This window comes from Zea mays, chromosome 1, assembly GCF_902167145.1.
Source record: "Zea mays cultivar B73 chromosome 1, Zm-B73-REFERENCE-NAM-5.0, whole genome shotgun sequence".
NCBI classification, from domain to species: domain Eukaryota; kingdom Viridiplantae; phylum Streptophyta; class Magnoliopsida; order Poales; family Poaceae; genus Zea; species Zea mays.
The window spans coordinates 275,038,499-275,044,498 of record NC_050096.1 but is presented as its reverse complement, the minus strand read 5'-3'; positions in this window follow the sequence as shown (position 1 = coordinate 275,044,498).

Here is a 6,000-nt window from a genome sequence, read left to right as displayed (position 1 = left end):
GTGTCGTCTGTCGGGCGGTTGTTGCGTCGTCTGTCGTCTGAGGCTTCAATCTACCGTAGTCAGGGCGTCACCGCGTGCCAGGACAGACAACCAGGGGGCAAGGTCCCATCGTGCCAATGTCCAAGCCCACCTAGCCAGTGGCCACTCGACCTTGACCTCCCCTGCTTTACTGCTTGCAGTACTGGGCTGTAGGTGGAGCATTAGCGATTGGAAAATACCAAAGAGGACAAGTAGCCAGCCAGTAACCGAGCAACAACAAACAGATGCATTTCGATTTAAAACTTTTGAAATAGTTTCATGAAATTTGAGTTTAGTAGACTAGTTATTGAATTAGCTATGACCATAGCGTGGTACTTAATTATAGGTTATACATATATATAATTAATTATATATCTCGATAGACATGTTTTAATCTTCCAAAAAACCATCCTATAAAAAATTTCGAATACCCACCCTCTAAATCCTGGGTCCGCCACTGTATACGAACAATATAATGTACAGTACGAAATACTGTTTTAGGTGACCATATGAGTGAACTGATAGAGATGGTCTAGATATTTATAGCTACACATGAGCTATCTTTTGTTATCTACTGCTATATACTACTCCAAGCGAACGTGGGAGACAGACATATACAGCTTTGGAGTAGTATATATACTTGTATATAGCACGATTCGAACGTGCGAGATAGATAGAGGCGTTTTTGCGCGGAACGACTGTACGTGTCCATATCCCCTAATAAGGCCCTGTTTCAATCTCGTGAGATAAACTTTAGCAGTTTTTTAGCTACTTTTAGCCATTTACAATCTAAACAGGAGAGCTAATGGTGGTAATTGAAGCTAAATTTTAGCACTTCAATTCATATAGCTAAATTTTAGCAGAAAGCTAAAGTTTATCCCGTGAGATTGAAACGGACCTAAGACCATGCAAAGTTGAACGTGTCAAAGTATTTGTCACCGTGCCGGCGAGACTACATAATAAACTAAATAAGTAAAACTTTCCAAAAAAGAAAAGAGGTTGTGGGGAAGAAATGTCATACAATAGTAGAAAAGAGCTCAAAGCCTGCGGCACCCATAAATTAGGCCCCGTTTCAATCTCACGGGATAAACTTTAGCTTCCTACTAAACTTTAATTATATGAATTAAAGTGCTAAAGTTTAGTTTCAATTACCACCATTAGCTCTCCTGTTTAGATTATAAATGGCTAAAAGTAGCTAAAAAAAGCTGGTAAAGTTTATCTCGCGAGATTGGAACAGTGCCTTATCACTGGCGGTTTTAGTTACCGCGCGCCAGTAAAAAAACCAGGTGGTCCCGGCTTGGGAACCGCCAGTGGAAATAGGTTTCCACTGGCGGTTTTTCAAGCCAACTGCCAGTGAACTATGTGTTATAAATACCACTCTTTCTCCCCCTCGACAGGAGTGGTACACTCGCAGCCAACTTCCATTGAAGACGATTTTGGAGGTCCAGATTTCACAAAATACAAGGGGGGAGGTTTTGGTCTTCATTTTTTGGAAGAAGGTGGATAAGAAAGGTTGGTTTATGTTTCTTTGTCAATTTTTGTTCATTCTTGCTCAATTTTAGCCACATTTTGGATCTAGGGTTTTACATGTGAGAGAGAAGGGTATAGCTAGGTTATTTTCTCTATTTCCTCAAATGAGGTTGCTTAAGATGGTTAGATTTTGTCTATTCCCTCTCCTTTTTCATGTTTAGTTCTCAAATCAGTTTATCCATTACACATATTTAGTTGCTTAATGAATGGTGAATGTGTTGTATGGAGAGGGAGGATGATATGTTTGGTAATTAAGATTGTTTTTATTAATTGTTATGAAAGGTTGGTTTAATTATGTTTCAATTGCCAATTATTGTTCATTTTTGCTCAATTTTAACTACATTTGAAACTAGGCTTTCACCATGTGTTAGAGATAGGTTTGGGTATTAAGATTTTTTGTTTATTAGTTACTAGGAAAGTTTGGCTTATGTTTCTTTTGCCAAATTTTGTTCATTTTTCCTCCATTTTAGCCACATTTTGGATCTAGGGTGTCACCATGTGTTAGAGATAAAGTAGTTAGGTTGCCTAATCCAACCGCCTATGACCTTTGTTGTATAAATACCCCTTCATCCTTCCCGACAAAAACTGTGTAGCTCGCGAGCAACCCAACTTTCATTGGAAGGCCAGATTTCACAAAATACAAGGGGGAGGTTTTGATCTTTATTTTTTGGAAGAAGGTCGCTAAGAAAGGTTGTTCATGTTTCTTTTGCCAATTTTCTTTATCCATGATATATTTAGTTGTTAGGAAATATTGGTATATGTTTCTCTTGCCAATTTGTGTTTTTGTGTGTTTTATGTTACTTTTTTTACAGGTGATGATGGAGAGGATATCCTGGATGTATAACTTATCAAGGCTAGATCCATCATACATATCTGAGGTCCATAGATTTATTGTTGTCACTACGAACCATCCTTGGAGAACAAAGACAAAGCACATATATTGTCCATGCATAGACTGCAAAAATGTTGTTGTATTTGATGACACAGAACAAATCATATCTCATCTGGTATGCCGAGGATTTGTGAAGGATTACATAATTTAGACAAAGCATGGAGAGGGTAGCTCTTCGCCTTATACAGTTGGAAACCCTGCGAACATCGACGACAACTTTCAGTTCATTCACGAGACACAACAACCTCTTCCACAGAGCGAACATGTAGTGCCAAATGTTACTGATCATGGTTACGCTGAAGGAAATGAACGTGAAAGAACCCATGTTCTGCCAAATGTTATGGTCGAGGAAGATGCAGAGTTGTTAGAGGCAATGTTGCGTCGTCATACAGATCCATCGATGTTCGTCATGAAAGGTATGGAGTCCCTAAAGAAGGCAGCAGAAGAGCCTTTGTACGACGAGTCTAAGGGTTGTACCAAAGAGTTCACGACGCTCCGGTCTGTGTTAAAGCTGTTGATGTTAAAAGCTAGATATGGTCTGTCTAATGCTGGCTTCGATGCGTTCTTGAGTATTGTCGCAGACATGCTTCCAAAGGAGAACAAAGTGCCTGCTAACACGTACTATGCAAAGAAACTAATCAGTCCACTCACTATGGGCATGGAGAAGATCCACGCGTGTAGAAATCATTGTATCCTTTATCGAGGTGATGGTTATAAAGACTTGGAGAGCTGCCCAAAGTGTGGTGCAAGTAGGTACAAGACGAATAAAGACTATCGAGAGGAAGAGTGTGTTGCATCTGTGTCTAAAGGGAATAAGCGAAAGAAAGACAAAAAGAAGACTTCAAAATCCACAAGCAAAGAAAAAGAAGAAGTAGACTATTATGCGCTCAAAAGGATTCCTGCTTTGGTGATGTGGTACCTCCCCGTCGTCGATCGATTGAGGTGTTTGTTCGCTAACCCTGAGGATGCCAAACTTATGAGCTGGCATGCTTCTGATGAGCACAAAAATGATGGGAAGCTTCGACATCCAGCCGATGGGAAGCAGTGGCAAGATTTCAATGAGAACCACCGAGACTTTACCGATGAACCAAGAAATGTTAGGTTCGCACTGAGTACTGATGGAATGAATCCATTTGCTAAAAGGAGCAGCAAGCATAGCACATGGCCAGTGATCCTCACCATATACAACCTTCCTCCATGGTTGATGCAGAAACAGAAGTACATTTTGCTAACCATCCTTATTTCTGGACCTACACAACCTGGAGTTGATATGGATGTATTTTTAGAGCCCTTAATGGAGGATATGAAAATATTGTGGGTAACGGGTGTTCAAATGTTGGATGAGTATCGTAAAGATTCATTCACGCTGAGAGCAATTATTTTTGTTACGATCAACGATTACCCTGCACTCTTCACATTATCAGGCCGGTTTAAGGGAAAGCTTGGCTGCACAGTATGCATTGATGGAACTGCTTACGTGTCCCTTACTGCATCTAAGAAGATAGTGTACATGAGGCACAGACACTTTTTATTGGAAGGACACAGGTACCGCATGCGAAAGATGGATAAGTACTTTGACAATAATGGTGAACCACATTCTACTGCTCCATCGGGTAACAATAGAGGTCATAGAGTTTTTGAAATAGTCAGGAATATCAAGTTTGTTTTTGGGAAGAAGACAAAAGACGGAAAAAACAAGGAAGGATGCCAAACCAGCTCCGGGGGCTATATTCAAGAAAAAGTCTATTTTCTTCGAGTATTTGCCTTACTGGAAAGAGTTAGATGTGTGGCATGCGATCAATGGTATGCACGTTCAGAAGAACGTGTTTGAAAGCATAATTGGCACCTTGCTAGACATAAAGGGCAAAACAAAAGAAGGGCTAAATTCACGCATGGACTTGGTAAATTTAGGCATAAAAAAGGAACTACATCCTGTTCTTCAAAAAAATGGGAAGTACCATCTCCCAGCAGCAAGCTACAATCTTAATGTAGATGAGAAACATGCGATGTGTGTTTGGCTTAAGAATTTGAAAGTCCCATCCGGATTCTGCTCTAGCATACGGAGTATTGTGTCAATGAAAGACCTAATAGTCACCAACTACAACTCACATGATTGTCATGTCATGCTGACTACATTCCTACCTATTTCCATCAGGGCTATAAATCCTTTGTTTTTAAAGATGGCAATCACACGGTTGTGCTACTTTTTCAATAGAATTTCACAAAAGGTAATTGATCGTGATGAGTTGGCATCTCTTCAGGAATTCGCAGTGGAGACAATATCACAGTTTGAGATGTGTTTCCCTCCATCGTTCTTTGATATTATGGTGCACCTTGTGGTGCACTTGGTGCCACAAATAGAGGCATTGGGTCCTATGTACTTGCATGAAATGTGGACGTACGAGCATTTCATGTCAATACTGAATGGCTATGTATCAACCCGTGCTCGTCCCGAGGCATCCATGATAGAGGGGTACTGTACCGAAGAGGCCATTGAGTCCGGAGGTCCATTCTGCAATAGTATCCTAAAAGACCAGGTTGCAATAGGTTTGCCTCCATCACGACAGAGCGTAGATTGTATGGAAGCAGGAGGATGGGACGGAAATCTTTCATCCCATCAGATTACAATACAGTACTTGAGGCACATCACAACATCCTACATCAGCTAGCGATAATAGAGCAATTTATCCAACAACACATCAATGAGCTTCATGAGCAAAATCCTGGGCATACGACTGATTGGGTAATGAAGCAACATAAGCAGCGGTTCAACACATGGCTAATGGTGAAGGACATTCCACGTGGAGAAACAATAGAAGAACAAACCATCAAGGGGTTGGCATCTGGACCATCACGCCAGGTCACAACATGGCAAACCTATGACATTAGTGGATTCACATTTTGTACCAAGTCCAAGGACAAAAAGAGCATGTCACAAAACAGTGGTGTTCGATGCGAGGCCATAGATGATGAAACTGGTGAGATTATTACATATTTTTGCTTTATTGAGGACATATGGGAACTAGACTATGGTACATTTCAGATCTTGGTTTTCCGATGTCAATGGGTTGAAGACAAACATGTCACGGTAGACAACTATGGGGTCAGAGTTCTTGATCTAAGTAAGGTAGGTTACAAAGATGACCCATGGATCCTTGCTAATCGTGCTGCATAGGTCTTCTATGCTGAACAGATCATTTCTAACAATGAGAAGAAAAGCACCGACAAACCAAAGCATGTAGTTTTTCCTAGAAAACAACAAGCTATAGGAGTTGATGGTGTATAAGATTTAGAGGATTTTAACCAGTTCAACGACATGTCTCTTTTCATAGACCATCCAACCAAGATAAGGAACGTTGAGCGAAGCATCCCACGCAATTCGATGCCCTGGGTACGCCACGATGGACAAGGCAGAACAATAGCTCCCTAGATTATATAGTTGTCATGTAATTGATTATTGTTAGGACATGTCATGTAATTGATTATTGTTAGCGACAAACCGAAGCATGTAATTTTACACGACTTTCTAGTGACTTTCTAGAGAGGAGAGGGAGAGGGAG